Below are 13,810 nucleotides of genomic sequence, written 5' to 3' on the forward strand. Positions count from 1 at the left end.
AAGCCTGTATTTGGGTTTCTAGTGAAATGTGACTGATTGCAGATTATATGTCTGTCTTTATGAACAGAAATCCTTAATATGAAGTGTTCAAAAAGAAAAAAAAACATATTGTAAAATTTTTGACTTATGTATGAATAACATGGAATTTAAATGGAAATTTCTAAAAAGCGTTAGAAATGGATGAATATTATTGTCTTTCTGGACAATTTTGGATCACTCATTTCTGGGTTGATTGAATTAAACTTGTGCAACAGTAAAGGTGAATAGGTAAGGTTAACCAGATTATATTTATGCTTTTTCAGTTGTCAATTTAGGGAAAGGTCAGGCTTCGACAGCTGCATGCTCATAGATAAAGGGTCTCTATGCTGTTGCAGTTTATTATTTGGCAGTAGTTTGTAATTTACTGTGATGTTCTAAAGCCTCTTTGGGAAATTTAAAAATATTTTTTATTTAATTTGAAGTATCAGTGACTCTAAGCCAGGATACTTTTTATTAGAAAAGTATAGAATGGCAGGGACAGTGAAGATGAACATGCTTAACAATGTGGAGAATATTCTGTATGTCACAAATCAAAACTCTACTGCGTATTAAATAGAACTGGTATCCACTTGCCAAATATACTCAGGGAAGTGAGGGATTTTGAGTGAAACTAAGTGAAATTGGTAACCTTATTACCTTTTACGTATAAATATATGTAAAATTTTGAAATGCTTTTTTTTATTAAAATGTTTTTTCGTATCCTGAACCTGACATTTAAATTTTTAAAAAATTTTTTTAATTTTATTTTTTTGTCTTTATTTATTTATTTGTTTATTTTTAAAAGATTTATTTATTTATTTCTCTCCCCTCCCCCCCCACCCTGGTTGTCTGTTCTCTGTGTCTACTTGCTGCGTCTTTGTCCGCTTCTGTTGTCAGCGGCACCAGAATCTGTGTTTCTTTTTGCTGCGTCATCTTGTTGTGTCATTTCTCCATGTGGGTGGTGCCATTCTTTGGCAGGCTGCACTTTCTTTTGCGCTGGGCGGCTCTCCTTGTGGGGCGCACTCCTTGCGCGTGGGGCTGCCCTACACGGGGGACACCCCTGCATGGCACGGCACTCCTTGCGCGTATCAGCACTGCGCATAGGCCATCTCCACACGGGTCAAGGAGGCCTGGGGTTTGAACCGCGGACCTCCCATGTGGTAGACGGACGCCCTAACCACTGGGCCAAGTCCGCCACCTTTATTTATTTATTTAATATTACATTAAAAAAATATGAGGTCCCCATATACCCCTCACCCCCCTCGTCCCACACCTCCCCCCATAACAACATTTTCCTCCATCATCATGAGACATTCATTGCACTTGGTGAATACATCTCTGAGCACCGCTGCACCTCATGGTCAGTGGTTCACATAGCCCTCACTCTCCCACATTCCACCCAGTGGGCCATGGGAGGACATACTGTCCCTGCAGCACCACCCAGGACAACTCCAAGTCCCGAAAAAGCCCCCACCTCTTTTCTCCTCCTCCCGTTCCCTACCCCCAGCAGCCACCATGGCCACTTTCTCCACACCAATGCCACATTTTCTTTGATTACTAATCATAGTAGTTCATGAACAGAATATCAGTAAGTCCACTCTAATCCATACTCTATTCCTCCATCCTGTGGACTTTGGAATGGTTGTGTCCACTCCACATCTATATCAAGAGGGTACTTAGATTCCACACGAATGCTGGATGCAGTCCTCCTGCTTTCAGTTGTAGGCACTCTTGGCTCCCTGGTGTGGTGGTTGACCTTCTTCAACTACATGTTAGCTGAGTGGGGTAAGTCCAATAAACCAGAGTGTAGGATAAATTTTGTTTTTAATCCCTAGTAGTTTGAAATCTGTCACTCTTGACCAATAACTTCTTTTTTTTTCCCTTGCACAACTATTTATTTATTAGGCAGTTTTATTGAGATATTGCCACATACTATATAATCTATCCAAAGTGTATAATCAGTGGCTTCTAGTATAATCACAATGTTGTACATTCATTATCTTAAAAATTTTAGAATAATTTCTTTACTCCAAAAAGTAAGATTCCACACCCCTTAGCATCTCTCCTCAGACCTACATAACCACTAACTTTCTTCTTTATAAGTTAATTTATATTTACATTTTAAATAAATGGAATCACACAATATGTAGTACTCTATGTTTGGTCTCCTTCACTTAGTATAATGTTTTTGTTTTTTTTTGTCCCGTAATAACATTTTGTACTATTAGGTTACATTTGTTCAGTTTCGAAGAAAAACAGTCTTATATATGCAGTTTGACCCATATTCATATTTCACATAACTTTCATGTTCATATAATATATTTAGTTCATAATAGATCAATCATACAGTATTTGTCCTTTTGTGTCTGGCTTGCTTTAATAATTTATTTTTAATTAACATGAACTAAAGTTTATCATTTTTTGTATATTACATAGAATTTTAAAATAATGTTTGGTATTCACTTGTCTGTCATTATTTCTTAGCAATTTGTAAGTTGGTCTTGAGATGGTCATTATTTTCTGATAATTTGGCTCTTACATTGTTTTCAGTGTAATTTGGTCTGAGTTGGGTTGTTGTAGCTCTTTTGGAATATGCTTTTATCCATGTTGTCAACTCCATTTCTGTTACATAAAAATGTGAAAATGCTGTTTACCTAATATATTTTGCTCTATACTTCCATGTGGGTTTTTTTTATAAATTATAATTATTATAAATCTGTTATGTTGCCAAGTGCTTGTAGTGTGGTGCCTGCAAAATTAAGAGATATATGTACCTTTTATCTTTTTCCTTTTGATGCAAATTAAATTTCAACCAATAGGGAGTCTGATAATATAGCTGAGACAGGACACAACAGACTCTCTGAACATTGTTCTCTGAACAAAGTATTTGATAAGCCTGGATGCTTCTGAGAAGGAAGAACTTCTGACAAGCTATTGACTGTGACGGAAGTGGAAATGGGGCCCGGAAACGAGTATAGTGGGATGGTAAAACATACACTCTCAACACTCTTCATGGAAATTCCAGACCTAAAAATAACTGAGGAGGAAAGATGATGGGTTAAATTTATCTTCTGAGTAGGGGAGTAAATTTTTTGTGTTCCAAGTCTGTGAAGTAGGCAAGTTTGAGTTAAATTGTATAACAGTTCAAGTGCAGTGCTCTCTGAGTGTTGAATAAATGTTTGAATTAATTTCTAGAGAAAATAGTAGTCATATTCAGAAGATTTGTTTCTATTTTGTTTTATGGACATTAGGCAATGTTTAAAATGAATATAGTAACATGAAATACTTACCTTCCTCATGGTTAAATAATTAAAAAAATTTTTGGATGAGAATAAGAACCAAGGATGAGGAGGGCTAACGGAGGTACAGAAAATAATCATTTTGTGTTCAAAGTCATTGAGTATCCAAATCTGAGTTACAAAGGTAGGAAGAAGTCATTGCAGAAACATTTATCCTGTTAGCCAGGCCCTATGAATATGCCCATATCCATTCTGCTACTTCCCAACACTAAAGGCAGACAAAGGACAGGGCAGTTAAAATCCAATTCTGGACTTCTTTCCATTTACTCTCTACCAACTGTTGATTGCTAATCTCCCTGGCTTTAGGATCCCTGTGTTATTCTTCAGTTATCAAAACCTATCAACTCTATGGCTTCATTTCTTATTCATATCTTTGTAAAGTGTGCTTTCCTAATTCCAGTGTCTTATGATACCATGGACTAGAGAATCCTTCTCTTATCTATATTGGGGTCCTAGTAGTCAAAAATATTACAATTCCCTTAAGTTGATCTAAGGAATAGGGATTCTTTGTGAGTATTTGTAAGTCCAGAGGACTGGTCCTTTAATTGCATGGGGCTCTTGTTCCCTAAGGAAGGAATGCTTGTTGATGACTGAACTTATTAAGATTTGAGCCTGCCCAATGATGAAAGGGGACAGAGGGGAGCAGTTAGTTACTAATAGCTAACATTTGTTATGTGTTAACTGTGTGCCTGGCATAAGCTAAATGCTTTATGTGAGTTATATAATTTAATTGTCACAACAGTTCCTTAAAGAAATTGAAGCTCAGAGAGGCTAAATAACTTCCCAGAGATAAGTGATAGAACTGGAATCCAAAATCAGACTCCTAGATATCTTGAGATGTGTAAATCACAAAGCGTGTTACTAAATATATGAGCTGATTTCTTCTCAGCTAGTCTTTAACTAGCATTGAAATGAAGTGGAATAGATCTGACATTTAAGGGGACAAGGCCCATCAAAAGGGATATATAAACACAGGAGTGACTTTAGAGATTTATATTAATGTAGGAAATTAAGCATTAACTGTAATTTTACTAAGATGTTTTATTTTAGCTGATAGTTCCTATAGAATTGGAAACCAAATATATGAAATATACTGTAAATAGTTCTCTCAATTTATTTGTGCTGTCTCTAGGAAAATTATATTCACGTAGCTCAAGGAGGGGTTCATTATCTAGCCCAAGGCTTTTCTATACCCTTTTTGCTTTTCTTCTCTGGTACCATTTTTTAACATTTCTTTGATCACATTGTATGTTTTAGTTCTTGTTCAGCCATAGCCTCATGCAATATTCAAAGATCCGTGTAAACCAAAATCCAAGCGTAGATTTTGTGCTTGAAGTGGAAATAATTTAATTTAACAGATAAGGAAAAGAAAAGTTATATACGTGAACAGGTTTTTTCCTTGGGGGAGGCCAAATGGTTATTTCAGACTGGGCCTTTCAGGAGGCCAGGGGTATTGCAAACCCCAGTAGGGGCTGTAGTCTTTCCTACTAGATATTCTGGACATCTTTGTGGTGTGTTTGATGGTTTTAACAATGATTGGCAGGTGCTACAGCATTTAATAGACAGGAGACCGAGATGCTTAAGTGCCTGCAATGAAATGAACAGTTATGTAACAATTGTCTCTTGTCTTTTTTGATTTTTGCATGTCCCTTTAGATATTTTCGTGGGCAAAGAAAACCTTTTTCTAATGATCTGAATCTGAAACCAAGCATAGTTTTACCAATAAACATTAAATTTTCATTTATGATGATGTTGATGTATATAAACAATACCATAGAAGAATTGTAAATGCCGTAAACAATAAACCATTGAGAGAACTTTACTCTGGACTAGGGGACCTCTGAAATTTAACTTGTCAAACTACAGATCTTGAAGATAAACCTGAGGGGTGGGTTTGGGACCGGATGAGATGGGTGTGTTGGGCTGATCTTTTCTCTTGCTTCTCTGAGGAGGCTAAGTGGCTATTGAAACTCTGTTCTGAGGACCTGCTGGTGATAGAGGGGCCTTGGTCTCTGCTGCTTTTTCCAGCAAGAGCATCCTGCTTTCCACCTTGAACACAGATAGAGATCCATCATCTCATTTTTCTTAACCATTGCACAGTCCCTACTCCTCTTGAAGTCTCCTAGATGGCATATACTTTGTTCATTTAACATTATTTTAATGATTTCTTCCCCTTTTCATTTAAAGGAAATATGTTGATATATTTCCTAAATTAATCTTGACTCTAAATTATGGGGAAGAGTGGAAGATGAGGCTGGCAAGATAGGGTAAGGGCAGTAGGGAATTGGTGAAGTGTTTTGAGGACTGACGTGACATGTTATAATCTAGTATTATGAAGCTGACAGCAGTGGCAGAGGGAACAAGGAAATGGAAAGTTGAAACCTAAGTGAGACTTAAGATTGCTGAAAAATAGAACATTGAGACTTAAGGCAGAGTCCTGTTAAAAGAATATTGCCGTAATCTGTGTTAATGATAACTCTTTTTGAGCGAGTGACCAAAAGGGCTGAATGAGGATCTGAACTGTGGTAGTAACTGCGGAATAGAAAGAAATGGGTAAATATGGGAGATGTTAGAGTTGTAAACTGAAGAGCATTCGATGATCAATGGAATGTGAGGTGAGGAGGCTCTAAGAGGATAAGAGTGCATAATTTAGTGATTTTAGGGAATATAGAAATAGGAGTATGTTTTTGGGGTGGGATAGTGAATTTGGTTGTGAAAATATTGCTTGCTTGTTTGCTGGTAGGCCAGTGGAGATAATCAGTAGACAGCTGAAAATGTTAGGCTAAGTTTATGAGGTCATGGTTAAAAATGTGTAATGAAAATACCTCAAAAAACTAATAAGCTGTGGAAAATAAGATTGCTAGGAGAAAGTATGAGTGAGAAGAGAAGACCTCAGAAAGTTAATCTCATCATGAATTTTTTATGACCCTGGGTAAGTTGCCTAACCTTTCAATGCCTTGTTTTTCCTTATTGTAAAATGGAAAAAAATCATAGTTTCTACCTCATAGGATTGTTGGTGTAATCGAATGAAATCATCTTTGTAAATTGTGCTTGGCACATAGTAAACACTAAATGTTAACTATATTATTATTTATTAAGCTCTTGGGTTAAGCATATAAAAATGAAATTGACTATTTCTAACACTAATTTTATTTTATTTTTTTTATTTTTTATTTTTTTAAAGATTTATTTATTTAATTTCCCCCCCTCCCCTGGTTGTCTGTTCTTGGTGTCTATTTGCTGCGTCTTGTTCCGCTTCTGTTGTCGTCAGGAGGCTCGGGAAGTGTGGGCGGCGCTATTCCTGGGCAGGCTGCACTTTCTTTTTCACGCTGGGCAGCTTTCCTCACTGGTGCACTCCTTGCGCTTGGGGGACGCGGGGGACACCCTTGCGTGGCACGGCACTCCTTGCGCGCATCAGCACTGTGCATGGCCAGCTCCACACGGGTCAAGGAGGCCCGGGGTTTGAACCGTGGACCTCCCATATGGTAGACGGACGCCCTAACCACTGGGCCAAAGTCCATTTCCCCTCTAACACTTATTTTAGAAGCTATATTGAATGTTTAAAATTAAACAAGTGATCTTATTAGAGTTATTTTTATTTCTCAAATTCGAACTTTTTGATTTTTGAATGTTTGGTCATTTGTAGTCTTGGAACTAATTTTTGTGATAATTATATAATTATCTTTGTAGGTATTTTTATATAAAGCTCCACTTTGCTTGATATTTAATGCCCTTCAGTACAAATTCTGGTACAATAGTTTCACTTTAAGTTTTTTCCTTTTGTTTCTTACTCATATAATTCTTTCACTGGTTAGGACTTAGAGATACACTCTTGCTTGGTTAAATATGTAATGTTTTCTTAGTGGGATAACTAAGAAGTGGAGATACTAAAATTGATTCTAGTACTTGATGGGTTTCCTCCAATGAAGGTAGGTTACACAGAACCCAATTGTATTTGGTGTCTGTTTTTTTTCTGTGTCCGGAAGATTATGCTCTAGAAGTGTCATTTGGGGGAGCCAAAGCACTGTACTATAACTTCCAACAGTCCATTCATTGCAGATGGGAAAAAAATTGTGAAATGAATTGAAGTTCATGCTTTGCAAGTGTTTTTATGTTTCTTCTTTCTGCTCCAACCATAAAAGGTTAGATGGGTTTGTTAAATAGTAAATGAATAACACTACATGTTAAATACATATTTACTTTGGGTTTTAATTTTTTATATTTACATTTTAATTGTCCGATTCATGTATATTTTAAGGACAAAGAAAAACTAGTATTTTCAGTTTGATACGTATCATATCACTTCAAAACTGTTGTTTTTCCAAATTATACTATCGATTACTTGTCTAATTGAGAACCACTATCAGATGTTTAAAAAAGTAACCCTCAGAATGTAGGCTAGATTTTCCTGGTCCATGAACTAATACCTTCTGAGAGTATGTAGATGCAAAGCCCTTTACATTATATTAAAAATTATAGGGAGCTGATGTGGCTCAAGTGATTAAGCACCTGCTTCCCGCATGGGAGGTCCTGAGTTTGGTTCCTTGTGCCTCGTAAAAAGAAAACAAAACAAAACAAAAAAAACAACAAGCAAATGAATGAAAAAACCAACGGAGCTGTTGTGGCTCAGTGGTTAAGCACCATCTTCCCACATATGAGGTCCTGGGTTTAATTCCAAGCCCCAGTACCTAAAAAAAAAATTGCCACTTGAGTAAGTTCTTATAGAAACAATTTTTGTACTGTATAGTTGATTAGTGTATATCAGAGCTGTTGTTTGGGATATGTAGATACAGGTTATTCAGGTATGTAATTGGATCTGCATAAATAAATAGCATATTGGAATTTGGATTCAGAAAGGATAGTTTATTGTTCATTTTATTCTGTCCATCCAGGTCTTTGTTTAGTTTGTTGTGTACCATTGAAAATGTATTAGAATTCCAATTTTTATTAAAAAAACTTTTTTATTAGGAAAGTTAAGAGAAAAAATATGGAACGTGTCATGAATTTGTGTTATCTATGTGCAGGGACCATAGCAATCTTCTCTGTATTGTCCCAATTTTAATAATATGCTGCTGAAGTAAGCACTAGAATTCATTTTAGTATCTCTCTTTTACTACAGCCTTGGCATGATTATTTTTTCTTTTTCTTTACCACTCTCTGTGATCCACAGGCATGTGTACATGCATTCACATATACAAAGAAGAGTCACACTTTGGCAAATATTTATAGTAGGATAAAGATATGATTTACTTGTAGTTTTTAGTAGGTTGCTATCTGTAGTCATGAGAAAAGTCTGCTTTTGAATTTTGCTGCCTCTTTTATTCGTAAGGGTGTTGGATAGAGAAGTTGGCTACAAGACCATGTCTTCATCAGAAACTGAGATTTAATATGTATGCATCTTTCACCATCCCTCTAAGTTCTTGTTTTCTGCTCCCTGATTGTGTTATCAAATCCCAGAGTTCCTTCTTTCTAGCTAATGGGGAGTTTTGGGTGGGTTAAAGAGAGGAAATGCTTTGTTTTTTTTTTACATGTTAGCATTACTCTGTGTGTGAGAGAATGCTGTTCTTGTAGAAAAAGACATCAGTTAGCTTGGTGTCTTGGAGTGGCAGCTTTGCTACTTTATTGTCCTCTGGTTTCTCTCTCTTTGTCGAAGAGAGAGAAAGTGAGCAGGTTGTTTCTTTTTTTAAAGATTTATTTTTATTTATGTATTTATTTCCCCCCCTTGCGGCTTGTTCCTTTCTTTGCTGTCTCTTCTCTCTGTCCATTCGCTCTGCGTTTTTTCTGTATCTGCTTGTCTCCCTTTGTTGTGTCATCTTGCTGCGCCAGCTCTCTGCGGCACACAGACCATCAGCTCTCTGTGGTGTACGGGCCAGCTTGCCTTCACAAGGAGTTCGCATCCCAGGGCCTCCCATATGGTAGACGGGAGCCCAGCTGATTGAGTCACAACTGCTTTCCGCAGGCTGTCTTTTTATGAATGCTGTTTTTTAAAATCATATGATTGAATGACCAGTGAAATTAATCTTAATTTCTGCAGTACTAAAATTAATCTTGGTTACTTACCTTCTTCCCTTCTTCCCTCCTTCCTTCCCTCCCTTCACTCCTTCCCTCCCTCCCATGCTATTTGAATCTAGTTTTGGTGTAGTTAACTTCTGGGAAATTAAAGGATAAAATTGAAATAAAGTATTTTTCTTTCTTTCTGAGTATTGTGTTAATTTTCCATCAATGACAGAATTATCCTGAATGTTGTCAAGTACTAAGTTTTAATTTTAGGTTTAGTGCTAAGTTGAACTAAGTTTGTATTTCTTTATTTTTAATGTATGTGTCATAAAATTAATAAAGATTTAAAGGAATATTTAACTGATGAATTCACCCGGTTTCACCGTCTTAAACCCAAGAAACATAATTTGCCTAAATTATGCAAAATGCTGATTAAAGGGTTTAATTTACTAATCATCTCTGATTAGAGGCAGATGCTGATTATCTGCACAAGTCTAAATGGACCTTTCAAAGATGGCTTTTCATTATTTAAAATCAACTTGTCAAACTAATTAAGACATAAACTTAAGGAATAACAAATACCAGTAGTTATCTATAGATTTTCAGTGTAATTCAGAGCAGAATGATGCGTACCAAAGATTTAGTGTTTAGACAGTCATTATGAATTTCAGTATTACCAAAATTTAAGAGTTGAACCTGAGCTCATTAGATTCTCTAGTAGTAATTTTGTTGGTGTCCTTTGTGTCTCTGATTTATTTTCAGTGGTTCTTTTCTCCTCCTGCTTTGAGTCATATAGCACAAGGGACTAATGCTTTAAAACCATGCATAGAAACGGGCAGATGAGTCACAGACAGGTGGCCAAACCCTCCTCTTAGAAATCTAGATGTGGCAGGAACCAGCCAATAGGTATGGGCCAGTGTCAGTGCCAGCAGCTAGTGGAGAATGAGTTAGAATTTGGATCCATGCTGCCAGCTTTTGTGTTCTTCCTGGAATAAAAATAAAAACCAACTTATAGACTATCAAGTGTGTATGGTTGATTGAGGGTTAAGTATATGGAAATGAAGGCACAAACTGCATTATACCAGACCAGATTCAGATACAAATGGCCCAGTAAAATAATTTTTTTTTGTTTTTTGTTTTGCATTGGAGACCTAGGTTAATAGGATAAGGACTCTGAGATGTGGATGTATTAATCCTGCTTTAACTTGCACCAAAATCAAGGGTAGTAGGATTAGGTAATATGCTGTCAAAGCAGGGATAATACAGAGAAGCAGTTTGGCTTGGTGGTGAAGAACGTAGGCTCTGGAGCCATACTACCTAGGTTAAATACTGGTGCTGTGACTTACTAGTTGTTTATCTTCTCTGTGATTTGGTTTCCTTATCTGTGGAATAGAGAATATTATAGTGCTACCTCATAAGGTTGGGGGATTTCAATGAGTTAATACATGTAAAACACTTAGAATAGTGCCTGGCGCAGAGTAAGCACTTAGTAAATGTTAATCATTATTTATTATTACTTACTGTTATTCCATCTTTTGCGTGAGATTTCCAAAAGATGGTGTATATGGAAAACATTGGATTTTATCCCCCAATACCTATTTGAGGCATTTAAAAATGATTGCTACAAATATATGTACAATAACAGCAACAAAAAAGAACTTCAGTTGTTAAGATAGACTAACATAATTTGAAATAATAGTCTTATTAAATATGTAAACACAGATCTTCTTTTTAAATAGTGTGAGGGGATTAGAAATATGTACCAATAAGTGCTAGACTATAACTGGTCAGTTGGGAGAACCCAATCATGAGCACTTTTAAACCTTTGAATTCTAAGGGTAAAGGGGGAGTTTCCTTTATATTCCATTATTATTTAGCCCCTAGAAATTTTTTGTGTGTCCTTTAGAAATGGTGGCAAATTTTTATTTCCTTTTTTTCTTTTCAACATTTTATGCTTTGTATTTTGTGTTTTTTTATTTTTAAAGATTTATTTATTTATTTCTCCCTCTGCCTCCAGTAATCTCTTCTCTGTGTCCATTCACTGTGTGTTCTTCTTTGTTTGCTTGTCTTCTCATTAGGTGGCTCTGGGAACCTATCCTGGGACCTTCCAGAGTGGGAGAGAGGTGCTCAATGTCTTGGCCACCTCAGCTCCCTGGTCTACTGCATATTGTCTCTTCTCTGTGTCTCTTAGTGTTGCATCATCTTGCTGCACCAGCTCTCCTCATGGGCCAGCACTCCGCAAGGGGTAGCATTCCTCGTGGGCCAGCTCTCCACTCAGGCTAGATTGCCGCACCGGCCAGCTTGCCTTCACTGGGAGACCCTGGAAATCAAACCCTGGACCTCCTGTATGGTAGATGGAAGCCCAATTGCTTGAGCCACATCCTCTTCCCTTTGTATTGGTTCTTAATTTATGGGGTTTGGATTGTGGTAGGTAAAGGTTAGATATTAATTCATATGGAAAATCTGTGGACAGTATTATTTTTTTGTTATTTTTTAGAGAAATTGTAGGTTTACAGAAAAATCATGACGAAAGTAGAGAGGACCCAAAGACTCCCCCGCCCCTAACAAACACAGTTTTCCCTCTTATTAATACTTTGCATTAGTGTGCTACCTTTATTACAATTGGTGAAACAATATTATTATAATTATACTATTAACTCTAGTCCATAGTTTACATTAAGGTTTGCTCTATGTTGTACAATTGTATGGGTCTTTAAATTTTTTTATTTTGGTAACATATTTACAATCTAAAATTTCCCATTTTAACCATTTTCAAATATCATTCAGTAACAATAATTTACAATCATGATTTTATGCTGCCATTACCACCACCCATTACCAAAACTCTTCCATTTAGGAAGAAACTCTGTTCCAATTAAAATCCCTGTTCCCTACTTCCACCCTGGCCCCTGGTAATCTATATTCTAGTTTCTGACTCTATGAATTTGCTTCTTCTAATTATTTTATATCAGTGAGATCATAAAATAGTTATCCTTGGTGTTTGGCTTATTGCAAAACGATGTCTTTAGGGTTCATCCATGTTGTCCCATGTATCAGAAATACATTTTTTATAGCTGAATAATATTCCATTGTAAGTATATAACACATTTTGTTTATCCATTCATTTGTTGATAAACACTTGGGGTTTCTTCTATCTTTTGGCTATTGTGAATAATGCCACTGTGAACATTACTGTGCAAATATCTGTTTGAATCCCTACTTGCAGTTCTTTTGGGTAAATACTTGGAAGAGAGATTGCTAGTTCATATGGTAATTCTATATTAAACTTTATGAGGAACTGCCAAACATTTTCCACAGTGGCTGCACCATTTTATATTCCTACTGACAGTGAACGATTGTGTGTGGACATTATTTCTTACTGAAAACCTGAAAATAGATAAAAAATCAACAACAAATAAACCTGTTTTTAAAGTCCAGGAAAGGAGGGCAGTTAAAGCCTAATAAAACCTTTTGTGTTGGCAGATGCATATGCTGTTATTGTAACACTTTGCTTAAGGCAAGGTGAATCATGGATGAATGCAGACACATACACACCTGTTAGAATTTACTGTGCAGCTTCCTGGATACATTATGCTGTATCACTTTTGGATTTTAATAATCTTATTGGAGTCAAGAAACAAAATGAACAAGATGGAGCATCTTATTCTCTTTTGTTTCCCAAGGGTGCTCTTATTTCTATAAGAAATAATATAAAATATTTCCTATGTTTTCTATAGGAAAGAAAATATATGTTGTAACTCAAAACTATTAAAAATAAGGGAAGTATAGATAAGAAACACATGACTGGTATTTTGAATAAGAGATCACTATAAGGATTGTTGTAGGGAACAATATGATGGATCTAGAATGTATGAATTCAGTGTTTTATCTTTTTTTTGCAAGTTCTGGAACACAGGGAGGATAGCCTCTGGAAGGAGAAGCAATTATAGTAGAATGTGATTAAAATACATATTTAGAACATTACAAGAATGATGGCTCTTTGAGGGGGTCCACATTGATGCTGTAGGTTACTCAAGGCTGAAATGAACTCTCACCTCGTATTTCTATTGAAGAGAAATAGAAGGAAGATTGGGAGTTGATGAAACAAGATGATTGTTCCTGGATAGTGCAGGCAGTACTTTCTAGTGTTCTAGTGTTGCAGTACTTGAGACCTGGATGTCCCTGAATAAAACCTTCTCTTCTGGGTGGCAACTTGGCTTCTTCCCGTATTTCAGTCCATATCTGAAGTGAGATGAAGCCCTTAAACATTTAGGATTTTAATTAGGGATTGGACTATAACTTGGCATGGGGTATAAGCAAGGGGAGGAAGCTGTTGATGGACTTGGAAGTAGCCTATTTCTCCTCCATGGTGCAGAGCACATGACTGAGAATAGAGGGTGGGGAACATTTATCCAAATTATTGACAGTAGGGGCTTTAATCTGTCATCCATTTCCCACACAATTTATAAAATATGTGCTTGCTATATAAATGCATC

General features: G+C 36.4%; 1 protein-coding gene and 1 non-coding gene across 3 annotated transcripts in view; one reads left to right on the forward strand and one right to left on the reverse strand.

The window, feature by feature from the left end:
* The window catches only part of PRIM2 (DNA primase subunit 2), a 309,771-nt gene that overhangs the window by 19,982 nt on the left and 275,979 nt on the right, over positions 1 to 13,810 (forward strand). The window lies entirely within an intron of this gene.
* LOC111762455 (U6 spliceosomal RNA) lies at positions 8,299 to 8,401 on the reverse strand. The gene has a single exon (XR_002795562.1). It is a non-coding gene; the product is annotated as a U6 spliceosomal RNA (small nuclear RNA).

This window comes from Dasypus novemcinctus, chromosome 11, assembly GCF_030445035.2.
Source record: "Dasypus novemcinctus isolate mDasNov1 chromosome 11, mDasNov1.1.hap2, whole genome shotgun sequence".
In the NCBI taxonomy this organism is placed as follows: domain Eukaryota; kingdom Metazoa; phylum Chordata; class Mammalia; order Cingulata; family Dasypodidae; genus Dasypus; species Dasypus novemcinctus.